Genomic DNA, 15087 nt, shown 5'->3' with positions numbered 1-15087 from the left:
ATCCGTTTTTTTTTTTTATAGAACTACTGTGGTTTGAAGCAGACATTTCTAGCCATAAATACTCACTTCAGAGCAAATATATGAAAATCGTCAAACCAGAAAAAGATAACTACCACAGACAGATACATTAAAGAATCGGGAAGTGACGAATGACTAAGAGAAAGAATGCCCAGCACTGTAACATGAAAACTCAATAGTTAAAAAACGCATAATATTTGAGGGCGCCTGGGTGGCTCAGTGGGTTAAGCCACTGCCTTCAGCTCAGGTCATGATCTCAGGGTCCTGGGATCGAGTCCCACATCAGGCTCTCTGCTCAGCAGGGGGCCTGCTTCCCTTCCTCTCTGCCTGCCTGCCTCTCTGTCTACTGTTCTCTCTCTCTGTCAAATAAATGGATGAAATCTTTAAAAAAAATAAAAAACATAATATTTGATACAGTATAATCCTATATACCTCAGTGAACTCCAATAATTATGATGCCATAATTACTCATTCAACCCACACCATTTCTTGTCTTTTTTTTTTTTTCTTTCTTTTCAGAGAGCGGGGAGAAGGAGACAGGGAGGGAGGAAGAGAATCTCAAGCAGGTTCCTGCTCAGGGTAGAGCCCAACACAGGGCCCCATCTCACAACCCTGAGATCATAACCTGGGCTGAAACAAGAGTAGGATGTTTAACCAACTGAGTTACGCAGGCACCCAACACCCCCACCATCTACTGATTGATTCGTAAGTGGTGGATACTACGCTAGGTGCTGGAAAAACAATGGCAAATGGTCCCTGTCTCCATGGTATTTATCATCTCATAAGGATGTCAAACAAGTAATCAAATACAATGCAAACAAGATGGTATGCAATATCATAGTGATCATCAGTCTGTGGTAACCTGCAAAAAGACAGAAGAGGGGGAAGAAGAAGTGAAACTTGCCTGTTTACACATTTTATAATTAAAACATGATTAAGATTTCACCCAGCCAAAAGTCGGGGAGGGCAATCCAAGCAGCAGGACACCGTGGGGCAGAGAAAAGTGAGCAAGAACTAGATCTGGGTTTCTATAACCTAAAGCCAAGCTAGGCTTGAATAAAGTATAATCTGAGACAATCAGAGAGGTCTACAGGGACCAAACATGTAAGTCTCATCAGCCACATTGTGGAGTTGGGAATTCATCCTGAAAGAAGAAAACCACTGAAGGAAGTTCAAAATGTTTTCTATTTAGTAAGATATCTTTGGAAGTCTAATGGAAGATAGAATTGAGGAGTTTAAAGCTGGGGACAGGAAAAGACTCAGAACCCAGAATCATCAGAAAAAGACTAATTTCAGAAAGGAATGTAACAAATTCAAAACTGTTACAGTAATGTTTTAAAGCCTCGATGCTTAAAATATAAATGCTCAGCCACCTAGAGCTCTTCAGTACTTGACAGAATTCACCTCCAAGTGTTCTAGTTAATTCTGATATTATAATGTAATAATTGCTGGAATCACAGAAATTAGTTATGAATTTTTCATCCTTTTTATAAATAACACATCCTATAACTGAATTTTTTACATTCTATAATTTATTATTGTGTAAATATAAAATGGCCATTGAACGGATATCCTTATTGAGAGAAAATATTTAGTAAAATTTAGTAAATGGTAAACAATTCCAGGTAAACCTGGAGATAAAACAGCCACTTTTGTTCCATTGAAACACCAAATACCAGCCATTAAACTATTCTTCCTTTCTGATATTATTTATAAGTTAAATTAAGTGTATGCTGAAGAAAACGAGTTAATATGTATTTCCTATTTTAATGAAAGTTTAGTATTGTGAAATTAAGAAATCTCAAGATCTTTAAATATTTTTTCCTTTGGCATCTTCCTTTGGAATGTGTTTTTGGAAGGACTGAAAATATAGTACATAGAGTCCTCATACACCCTTCACCCAGCCTTCCCTCCCCTCTCAAGTGTTTCTAATGAAAAGAAATCAGTGTGAGCTTTTGCCACAGCTTTCTAGAAGCTCTGTTTAAGATGCCAGTGTTTTCACAGCTGCAGAAATTAAAATGCCTAGAGGAAAGTCAGGTCAGCAAAGGCACAACAGAGAATAGAAATCTTTAATGAGAGAGATAACCTTATTTTCAAAGAAGTAGTAAGTGCAGCATTAACTATTAAGATATTACTATAACTTAGATGGATCAACTATTTCTAGTTATGTGTGATTTGTAGTTTACAGTCCACATTCTTTTAATACATATTTTAGTCCCTGTGTTTTTATGGCATAAAGTGAAAATTCATGAGTTGACTCCGATTTCCCATTATAAATCTCTAGGAGGATTCTCAGAAGCCTCCAGAAATAAAATCTGAAGCTTTGTAGGTTACATAAACTGGAGAGGTCAATAATGATGCCTCTATACCCAGAAACATCACCCATGTAGTATTACAGAGAGTTTCATTACATAAGGTCTCAGATGACTAGGGATTTTCACATCCAATTGGTTCATATTCTGAATGGCTAATGAAAAACTGAATAATTACAAAAATTAATATAACTGCTTTAGATTTGCTCTAATCAGTAAAGAAACACTTAAGCATTATGAAAGTTCCTGTCATAGTTCTGATTCGTATTTTTCCTGCATTAATTAAAAGTTGGTTTTAATCCAAGTATCAAAGAGGAAGACAAGAAACAAACACTTTAGAAAACTAATAAGGTCATCTGAGGAACTCTACGGTAAAACCTCAAGATTTTTTTGAAGTTTTTTTCCTAATTATGTTCAAACACAAATATGGTGGCACAATTTTTTGTACTTTAAAAAAGCATACATATGAAAACACCAAGTATATGTGTTTATCTTTTACCCATAAGTTTCTCTTAAAAAAAAAAAAGTAGGTGTAAATGACATTTTTCTTTGTTAGAAAACTGCATTCTAAGCAACCAGCAAAATCTGGACTTAGGAAAACAGGACAAATGTCCTAGCTTCATAAAATGGAAAAAAGAGAAGAGAAGAAAGGGAAGAACCTACAGATTAAAAGATATTAAAGAGATAGAACTAATCACTGCATTGACATTATTTGAATCCCAGTCCAAACGAAGTCTAAAAGATGTTTAAGACAAACAGGAAAACGTGAACACTGACTGGAAGTTAAATATTAAGGAATTACTAAGGTGCAATAATGTCTCTATCACTTCAGGCTGTATGTTGAAATGTTTACAAATAAAATTATATGATTTCTGGGATTACTAAAAAATGATCTGGGAGTAGTGGAGGGTAAGGGGTAGGTATTGATAAAATACTGGCTATGAATTAAAAATGCTTAAAGATGCTAATGGAAACATGAAGCTTGTTACACCATCTCCTCTCATTTTATAAATGTTTAAAATGTTCTGTTTTTCAAAAAAATGTATTCTAATACCAGTTCTGTGACTGACTAAATATAAAAACCATGAAAAAATCAGTTAACCCCTTTTGTTTCTTCAATGGTGAAACAGATAAAACCCAGTCTAATTCACATTCATTTAGTAGATGTAATATTCATTCCCACTCCAATAATTTGTTTTTGTTTTCTCAAAGTTCATCACAATTGATATCAAAAACAAACATATCATCTAACTCTGCAGTATCATCTTAAGAAACAGTAATTTATTGATTTGTGTATACATTTTTCAACCAATATTGAGGTAGAGACAATATACCTGAAATAAAGATACAACTTTAAAAAAAAAAAGACACCCAATTTTGACCTCATTGTCTAACAGTGCATAAAATAAACATAATTGATGCAGTGAGGCAAAACTCAAAGTAGGTGAGTTAAACTGTACTTGTTTTTCCAGTACAAAAACAAGATTTTAGACACCCTCCTCCATAGAAGCATCCCTCATGCTGATCATAAGCATCTCTTCTCCACTAAAAATAGGGAAATTCTCATTCATGTTGACCAAGTAAGACAGGGCTCCCTTTCATGGAGCCAGAAAAATACCTTTCGTCCTCAGGGCAAGATGCAGTGCGGATTTTAGGGATAGTCAACAATGAGGTCTCTGTTTTTTTATCCTTCCCTCTTCTCCTTTAGAAAAATGGACCTATCACCAAGGAGAATGATAGCACGTATCACAGCGGAAATGCAGCAGGCATGGTCCACGCGTGATTCTTTGGGTCATCACCACCACTGTCCGTGCTTCATCAAATTATTTTCTTTTCAGTGATTAGAAATAGGCCAACGGTGGTAAGCGTGCCCCAACTTGAGCCTCGTCTCCATGGACTGAACAAAACTTTAACTCAGCTCGCTCACAAAGGCCCACAAGCAAACAGGGCCCTGGTGTTTTATGATGCCCATTTAATTAGGATACATGCAGGATCATTTTCTAACTCCTAGTGAACATGGATAAAATGATGTACGCACAGCTGCCCCTTTTTTCTTCCTTCCCTCCCTCTTTCCTTTCCCTTCACTTCCCCTGACCTAGTAACAAACCAAATAAGAAAACTTTAAAATATTTGGTTGCATAGTTTATCTCAAATTACTGTCTGTATACAATAATAGTCACTGACTCCTCAAGCCTTGTTGAAATGCAAAACATTCTGTTAGGAAGTCAAGAGACATTACATCATCTTCCACAAAGCTGGTTTTCTCTTTCTATTTTGAGAAATATTTCTTTACAATGTCATGCCTTGTGGGTGGAGACAGACAGATACAAGTAGGTGCCTTAGTGAAAGCAGTGTGTGACAAACAGATTTCAAGAGAGATGTTAAAATGCAGACATCACAGAATTGAATTTACAGGTGCATCAACAGTTGAATCTTCTAGAGACTGCGCTCTACAGTTTTTCAAGCATCATTCTTTTCTCTGAGTGCACTGAAGGCTCCTAGATTTCCAGATATTTTAGTTTGATTCATTTTCTATACTCCAATATAGTTTGAAAATTGTGATAGTTTCCTTAAACCTTCCACTTGCCACTGTTGTAACAATTTCTACCTCATTACTATGTAGTAGAGAAATATAAAGGAATAAGCATATTATGCCTGTTAATTTTGAGTTTAAATATTTTGGATGCATGTCACTGACCTGATACTCTTCATATCAGCTTTCTTTGATGCCAGGACTCCATCAATTTTTCCTATTACTCTTTGTTTTTATTCTCTATCTTGTATCCATCCCCATCAGTACCTCTCGTCTGGCTTCCTGATTATTTAACATCTGGCAGTTTCATTTAATGTAATGCACATTTAATACCTTCTGAGCAGAACCATTCACCGATGTGAGAAGCTGGACTCAGAAAATGGAATGGGATGCCTTTAGAGCACAGAGCCAGATATGGTTCACTAAATCCGTCATCACAGAACCCTTCCAAATACAAAGTTTCTTCCTCTTCATCAGGGTTCTCACATATAAGTTTAGGGCCACCTAGCTGGCTCAGTCAGTAGAGCATGAGATTTTTTTTTTTTTTATTGACATATAATGTATTATCTGCCCCAGGGTACATGTCTGTGAATGGTCAGGCTCACACATTTCACAGCACTCACCACAGCACATACCCTCCCCAAAGTCCATAACCCAGCCACACTATCCCTACCTCCTCACCCCCCCAGCAACCCTCAGTTTGATTCATAAGATTAAGAGTCTCTTATGCTTTGTCTCCCACCCAATCCCATCTTGTTTCATTTTTTCCTTCCCTACTCCCCACAAGCCCCCCCTCAAATTCCTCATATCAGAGAGATATGATAATTGTCTTTCTCGGGTTGACTTATTTCACTCAGCGTAATACCCTCTGGTTCTATCCACCTCATTGCAAATGGGAAGATTTCATTTCTTTTGATGGCTTCATAGTAGTCCACTGTAGATATATACCACATCTTCTTTATCCATTCATCTGTTGATGAACAGCTAGGTTCTTTCCATAGTTTGGTTATTGTGGACATTGCTGCTAAACATTTGGTGCATGTGCCCCTTCAGATCACTACATTTGTTATCTTTAGGGTAAATACACAGCAGTGCAATTGCTGGGTCATAGGGTAAGAGCATGCAACTTCTGATCTCAGGGTCTTGAGTTTAAGCTCCCACGTTGGGTGTTAGAGCTTATTTTTAAAGAATTTGGAGGGGAAAAAAATCCTTAAAAATCCTTAAAAAAATCCTTAAATATATATATATATATATATATATTTTTTTTTTTTTTTTCAATCACAGAGTGAGCCTGTTAGATCACAGGTGGCTGGGCCATAAGTTTGGGACAGGGTCTGTGAGGATTTGTATTTCCTTCAATTCCCAAGTAAGGCTTGGGCTGCTTGGCAAAGCCACACTTTGAGAACTGCTCTACATGAATCTCTAATTATTATGTTTCTTTCTGTTGTTTCCATTCAACTTGCTGCATACTTATTTCTATTTTTCCTTATATTTGGAATAATTCAATAAATTCTAGTCTAAAAATGGTCCCATCCCACCAAAAATAGTGAATGATAAAAATAATGGTCTATGAGATTTTATTTAATCTGCATAGCCCTTACATCTATGGTTACTGACGACAGGTCCATAGTTGCAATACCAAAAAAAAAAAAAAAAAAAAAAAAAAGGAGGGAAGGGAGGGAGGGAGGGAAAGAAAGAAAGTCAGGGAGGCAAGCTGGTTTTACTTACATTATCTGTTATATATTTATAATTTTTCTATGGGTTCAATTTTATAGGTAAGCAATTTGGAGCTCACAGAAATTGAGCTGCCCAAGGGAAATCATCCAGTACATGGAACTAGAATTTAACCTTAGGATTCATGTAGGTGACGTCCACTGCCATCCCTTCCTATTCCAAGTAGAATCCTCAGACCAACAAAACTATTGTCCCCTAGGAGTTTGTTAGGACTAGAGACTCAGATACTATCTCAGACCTACTGAATCAGAATCTGCATTTTAACAAAATCCCCAAACAAATCACAAATTTCCCAGGTGAGACTTACAGTTTGAGAAACACCACTGCACACTACTGTGCCTTCTTTAAAACAAATAACTTGAGTAAACTTCTTCCCCCAACCAATGTAAATACTAGTATTCACTTTTCTGTACAATTCAGCTTTCTCATTCAGGCTAGGGTATGAAGTTTAGGAAGCATGTATGTGTATTTTAATTTTTCCCAAGTGCAAACAATTTGCAGACTCTATTTCTAGGTCATGTTAGAATTTCATGTACATCTAGCTTTTCAGAGATTAGAAATGGATAACACTGTCTTCAAATAATTTTAATTACAAAAACAGATGAGACAATTTGTTATGTTTTCACAGAAGGTTAAATGATTGTATTTTGCTTTTCATTAGAGGTACTTCCTTTCTTCCAAAACCCCTCCCAAGGGATCACACACAAAGTTGCAACCTAGTAACATCTGTTTACTTGCTTTTAATTATACAATAGATGCAGTACAAAACTCTGGATTTTTTTGAGCACTTAAAAAATTAAGTAAAATTGGATTAATCCTTATTTTCAAATAAAATCCTTCACCAAAAATCAGCTTAAAGACTTTGTTATTTTAACATGTTATTTTACAAGCTAAAATAAAGACTGAGGCCAAGCAAAACTGTATCAATACTATGCCAGAAGCCTTCAAACAGGCATGGAGATCTACAAAGTAAATTAAATTTTCTGTTACTATCTCAGACTCATGACCCTCTCCCTCAACCCTTCATCTAAAATTGCCACAAATGTTCTGTAACTGGGTCAGGGCATACTTGCTTGGGGGAAGAAAGACATATTAAAGAACATTCAATTATGTCTCAGACATAAGGAGCAAGTGAAGCAAATGTAATATCCTGTCATAAGATTCGAGCATAATTTTCCACTGTGTCCCAGCTTTCATCCTCAATTGTCAACATGTGACTATCTTCCCTGACACTCACCAAGAATGCTTTGACTAAATCACTGGAACTTATTTTTATTCAGTATTTGTTTTGTTCTATATATATACCATTTGTCTTGTCTGTAAAATTGGTCTTCCCATGAGATCAGATCAGCATTATGTTACGCATTAAAGTCTGAAATGTGTTCCACAGTTCTAATATCTTTTCTTTTCCTCAAGATTATAGTTTGATTTCCCTTAAATGCCAAACTATAGGAGACAAATTGCCAAATTCACCATATCACATGAGGTCATAACAAGGTGGGCACTTGGAACTCAGCAGGTAAGTGCTAAATTGCCTACTCAGGACTCTGAACTTACTCAAGGTCAAAAGGAAAAGTAAAGCACAGTAACTGGCAAGCTTAGCTTCATCATTCATGACTCTTCTGCTGAATCATTAGCTCCCTGCTGGCACATTCAGCAGCTTCTTATATCAAGTGTCCCAAAACCACAGTCTCCTGATGCACACATATACCCTAGGCATCCAGTGAGCCAGAGTTAGAAGAAAGAATGCAATAAATAAATAAATAAATAAATACATAAATCAGATCAGAACATAATGCCTTACTATAAATTTTTTTTTAAAGATTTTATTTATTTATTTGACAGAGAGAGACCACAAGTAGGCAGAGAGGCAGGCAGAGAGAGAGAGAGAGGAGGAAGCAGGCTCCCTGCCGAGCAGAGAGCCCGATGCGGGACTCGATCCCAGGACCCTGAGATCATGACCTGAGCTGAAGGCAGCGGCTTAACCCACTGAGCCACCCAGGCGCCCCTTTAATACCTTACTATAAAGTAGCAAGACTGATTTCAGATTTCAGAAATCAAAGAAATAGGTCTCATCACAATACAGTTAACAGATTATAGGCACAGATAAAGAAATAGATTTAAGTATAGATATATGTACATAGATTAAATATACTAGGCAATTATTTTGGCATAGAGCTTGCCTATAATCATTTCTGCAAGATTTTTCTTAATATTTCTGGTCTTTGGGTTAACAAAAATAATTTCACGGGTTCCTTCATTGAACTACTAAGAGCTAATAGCAAAAAGGCTACAGATAATGCATAAATGTTCCCACACAGAGAAGAACAAAGGAAAAGACAGCGCAGGTGAGCACAGAAGCAATGTCACACTGGAACAACATGGCCAGATTTCCATCTGACAGTGCCACCAAGAGAAAATTCATGACGCAACGTAATGGTTACCTGTATGTCCTTATTTGGAGAATCTTTTTTTTTTTTTTTTTTGGTCATTTACCCTGAACTTGCTTCATTGCTATTACAGATTTCTTGGGATGTGTTAGCCAAACTGCAGACAGCATTCCAGACAGCACCACAGGTGGCTGTATCTTGCATTAAAAGCTCAGAATTATAAAAACCAGAATATAATCTTCCAGTACCAGGTGTGATGGCATCCTGACTTCATAGTCAAAACTACCAGAAAACAATTTCTAACATCAACAAAATCATTGATGGTTCAAGTAAAGATTTCCATGGTTAAATCCCTGGAAACAGATTTTTAGAACAAGGAGTATACATGGGAAAGGGGTTCTTGCCAATTAAAGTGAATGTGGTATAGCTTCCCCTCAGACTACACAGAGGAAGAGAAAATCCATCTCCTTTTTGACACTTCAGGAATGATATTCTACAGGCCACTTCCTTACCCTGACACTGAACAACACTTCTATAATTGGGTCCATATTTATTCTCAGAAATTTTAATTTAAAGAAGATGTGGTTTTAAGGTTGCCTAGGTCAGTCAGTTAAGGGTCTGCCTTCAGCTCAGGTCATGATTCCAGACTCCTGGCATCAAGTCCCACACTGGGCTCCCTGTTCAGCAGGGAACCTGCTTCTCCCTCTGCCTGCACTTCCCCTGCTTGTGCTCTCTGTCTGATAAAGAAAGCTGGAAAGAAAGAAAGAAGGAAGAAAAGGGGAAGGGAAGGAAAGAAGGAAGAAATGGTTTTCAGTTCTTCCCTATGTTAACACCCATGGTTTTTCAAAGGCTGCAATAGCAGGCAGAAGTTAACTGTAAGATTAACCTAGGATACAGCATAATCAACTATACTTTTAAAATGTGCTAAGATTAAAGTCTAAAAAGCATCATTAAAGAGAACAATTAGTCCCAGCATTCCTTCCACCTAATTCTTACCGCTCATTCTTAGGTGTGTATGAATGTGAGAGAAGGTGTGTGTGTGTGTGTGTGTGTATTATAGGAAGAGGCACTAAAGGGCAAAAGAAATAAAATCTTAAAGGCATGCTTCCCTATAGTGAAATGAAAGTGACAAACTCCATTCTGTATAAGCTCTGAAGCCACTCCTCATCTATGAAATATAGATAATGATAACTCAGAATTTATGAGTAACAAAAGAAACTGTACATGCCCAGCATTTCCTGAACTAGAATGACTTCACAGATATGTTCATGAGTATTATATCATTACCAATGTTATGTAACTTTGATCCTCAAGGCAGGCCAGGCAAAGGCTGATCATATCATCCTTCAGAATATTCAGAGTTTAGAGAATCAAAAGGTGAATGAGACTACTTCATATTTCAGATATTACAGAAGCAGGATATAATACTTTAAGTATGCCACTCTGCCCAGCTGTATGATCTTAGATAAAACATTACTGGAATTTTCCATCTCCAAAAAGAAATGATTACATCTTTCTTGTACAGTTACTGAGGGTATCCAAAATGATAAACTATAAAAGAAACATGGCACATAATAAGCACTCAATAAAGACTAGCTATTATTATTAATCAATAATACATGTACATGCATCCACAGATATCTAGTAGGCCTCTCCACTAAATATAATATTTGATCCCTATGGATAAACAGCTTAATGGAAACATAGCAAAGCTGTTGAACTCTAAATCTAGTCAGGCTTGCCTCATGTTTCAAGCACTGAATTATATTTGACATTTCATTTAAAAATATCAATAACTTAATGGATGCCAAACCCCCACACTCACTTTAGAAAGATGTGATTTTGAAAAAACTAAAGTCTTCCCCATTATTATTTGGATAATGGTATATTTAAAACCATAATTTGACGAATTTTTCTTATATAATCCAACATTTTTGCAAATGCATATACTTTTTATTTATTTATTGGTATCTAAAATGTAAAGAATTCTACATGACAGAATCTCTACTACACTGTAGAAAGGATTTTAGAATACTGATTTTAAAAGCTGGAAATTGAAGTTAGAACAAACCTGACTCTGGCCAGCTGGGAAGGTGGTAGAATAGGAAGACCTAAGCTCACCTTGGCCAGCGGTACAACTGGAGAACACCCATGTCAGCAAGACACCCAGTAAATTACCCAAACTGGCAGAATAAATTCTACAACAAACAAACAACAACAAACAAAGTAGGATGAGCAACCTCTGGGAGCAAAACACACCTTGGCCCTCCATGGTCGGAAAGAAGCCAGATATGCAGAGAAGGGTAGAAAACAGACTTGCACATTGGAGAGCCACAAATCTCCATAATATTTGCTTTCAAAAATGAGAGGGGCTGAATTTCGAATTTTGTGAGTTCTTAATACCAGCAGAAATTAAAGCCTAAAATTTTATAAATCAGGGGGCCCAGCTTATGGAGAACCCAGAAGGCATGAGGAAGCAGAGTCCCCACTCTTAAAGAGACAGCAAAACAACCAAACAGGGCAGACACTGCACAGAATCAGTGGTTTGAAAATGCCAGGGGCAGACAAGAGGGAAAATGACTGACTCATCTCAGAGTCGGCCCAGAGACAGGGATCATGGCTTCCCATGTCCAGGAACAAAGGAGATGTCAGATGTCATTTCCCTCCCCAGACCCAAGGCCCCCGGGAGAAAAAACAACTACCTCCTACAAGAATCAAAACAGCACAGACCCTCCTTACCTAACTTGCTTGCACCAAGCCATATCCCTTCTAGTCCCCTTCCCCCAGAAGATCAGCACAAACCTGTCACACCACACACACCTGCACTATTGTGCAAGACCTCAGTTCTGACAACAGTGGGGGGCGGGTCTCATTTCACAACCAGAATGCCTCACACCTTGCTGCCCACAAAAGGCAATTAGAGCCTCTGCAGGTAATGAGACTGAAGCAAAAAGAGGCCAAGACTCAACAGCAAAGCATACACAATACAAAGGACACACTCCTTGAAGTGCCATACTAGGGAACAGAAAACACTGCACTGCAAGGCATTAAAGGACCTCTTCTTCATAAAGCTGTTACTGTTAAGACCAAGAGAAGTAGTTGACTTTCCTAATCCACAGAAATATACACATTAAGTCAAACAAAAGGAGGAGACAGAGAAACATCTCCCAAATGAAAGAGAGGACCAAACCACAGCAAGACCAATGTGAATGGACATAAGTAATATGCCTAAGAGAGAACTTTTAGTAATAATCATAAAGAGACTCACTGGACTTAAGACAACAGTGGAGGATACCAGTGAGACCTGTAACACCAAGATAAAAAGAATCAATCAGATCAAGAATACAATAAATGAAATTAAAAATATACTCGATGGAGTAAGTAATAGGCTAGATGAAGCAGATGAATGAATTAATGACCTGGAAGACAGAGTAATAAAAAGTAACCAAGCTGAGCAAAGGAGGAAAGAAAATTATGCATATTGAGAATCTTAGGAAACTCAGTTATTCCATCACATGTAATAATATCCACATTATAGGGATTTCAGGAAAAGACAGAGAAGGGAACAGAAAATTTACTTGAAGAAATAATAGTTGAAAATTTCCCTGATCTGGGGAAATAAATAGATATCCAGATCCAGGATGCACAGAAAGCCCCCTAAAAAACTCAACCCAATTCAAGACACACAGCAATTAAAATAGAAAAAAGTAATGATACAGAAAAAAAAAGATTTAAGCAGCAAGAGAAAACAAGACAGTCACATACAAGGGACACCACATAAGGAAACTCTGTGGGCCAAAAGGGAGTGGCATGATATATTCGAAGTGATGAGAGGGGAAAATCTGCAGCTAAGAAAACTCCATCCCAGCAAGGCTATTGCTCAGAACAGAGAGATGGAGCTTCTCAAACAACAACTAAAAGAGTTCATAAACATTGCAACAGCCAGAAGGAATATTAAACAGGTCTCTGAATGGAAAGCAAGACTATAAGTGACAATATGAAAAGTGAAAAGCAAAAAAGCAGGGAAAATAAATGTTTCTGTCACAAACAGTAAAGGCATTCACAAAATAAAAGAATGTAAGATACAATACCATATATCTAAAATGTAAGAAGGAGAGGAATAAACAATGGGTTTAAATTTAAGCAACCATCAACTTAATATAGACTACTATATGCAGAAGATGTTATATATATAAACATAATAAACATAGATCAAAAATCACTGAAAGATAAAAAGAATAAAGAGAAATTGGAAGGGGAGGTGAACCATGAGAGACTATGGACTCTGAAAAACAGTCTGAGGGGTTTGAAGTGGCGGGGGGGTGGGAGGTTGGGGTACCAGGTGGTGGGTATTATACAGGGCACGGCTTGCATGGAGCACTGGGTGTGGTGAAAAAATAATGAATACTGTTTTTCTGAAAATAAATAAATTGGAAAAAAAAAAAGAGAAAGGGATACAAATAGATCACTAAAGAAAGCCAACAAACCATGAAAAACAGCAATAGAAGAAAGGGTCAAAGAAAATCTATGGAAACAACGGCAAAACAGGTAAAAAAAATGGCAATAAATATAAACCTATCAATAACTACTTTGAATATAAATAGAATAAAACTCCTAATGACATAGGGTGACAGAATGGATTTTAAAAAAGTAAGACCTACCTGCATGCTGCCTATACAACACCCATTTCAGACCTAATGACACATGCAGATTGAAAGTGAGGGGATAGAGAAATATCTGTCATAAATAGGGATGTCAAAAAGAAAGCTGAGTTAGCAATTCTAATATAAGACAAAATTGACTTTAAAACAAAAACTCACAGGAGACAACCATCTACTAATAAAGGAGATATCCAAAAAGAAGATATAACAATTGTAAATATTTTGTGCCAAACATTGAGCACCCAAATATATAAAATAGTTAATAACAAACATAAGGAAAATAATTGACAGTAATAAAGTAATTGTAGGGGTCCTTAAGACCACAGTTACATCAATGAACAGATCATCCAAGCAGAAAATCAACAAGAAAAGAGTGGCTTTGGTCCACCCTAAAACAGAATACACATTCTTTTCAAGTGCACATGGAACCTTCTCCATAAGAGATCACATATTAGGCCACAAAACAAGTTTTAAGATACTCAAAAAGATAAAGTCATGCCAGTGCATCTTTTCTAATCATAATGCTATAAACCTAAAAATCAGCCATAAGAAAAAAATCTGGAAAGAGCACAAATAAATGGAGGTTAAATCCCATGCTACCAAACAATTAATGGGATAATCAAGAAATCAAAGAAGAAATCAAGAATTATACGAAAGCAAATAAAGATGAGAACAATGGCCCCAAAATCTTTGTGATGCAACAAAAGCTATGCAAAGAGGGAAGTTTATAGCAATACAGTCCTATCTCAAGAAGAATAACTTCAAACACCTAACCTCATACCTAAGGGAACTAGATAAAAGAATAAACAAAACCCAAACCTAGCAAAAGGAAGGAAATAACAGAGATTCAAGCAAAAATAGATGATATAGAAACTAACAACAACAAGAACGAACAGATCACTGAAACTAGGAACTGGTTCTTTGAAAGCATTAACAAAATTTAAAACCTCTAGAAAAAGTCATTAAAAGAGAGAGAGAGAGAGGACCCAAATAAGCAAAATTACCCAAAAATACAACACCACAGAAACATAATTTTAATAGAATATTATGAAAACCTACATGCCAACAAATTAGACAACTTGAAAGAAATGGATAGATTCTTAGAAACATATCACCTACCAAAACTGAATCAGGAAGAAACAGAAAATTCAGACAGACCAATCATCAGCAATGAAATTGAATTAAAAATTAAAAAAAAAAAAAACCAACTCCCAAAAAACGGAAGTCCAGGACCAGACAGCTTCCTAGGTGAATTCTACCAAATATATAATGAAGAGTTAATGCCTAGTCTTCTCAAAATATTCCAAAAAACACAAAAAAAGGGAGGACAACCTCCAAATACATTCTATGAAGCCAATATCACCCTAACACCAAAACCAGATAGACACCACAAAAAAAAAGATAACTATAGGCCAATCTCTCTAATGAATATAGATGCA

Source organism: Neovison vison, chromosome 10 (assembly GCF_020171115.1).
Source record: "Neovison vison isolate M4711 chromosome 10, ASM_NN_V1, whole genome shotgun sequence".
In the NCBI taxonomy this organism is placed as follows: Eukaryota; Metazoa; Chordata; class Mammalia; order Carnivora; family Mustelidae; genus Neogale; species Neogale vison.
This window is presented reverse-complemented; position numbering follows the sequence as displayed.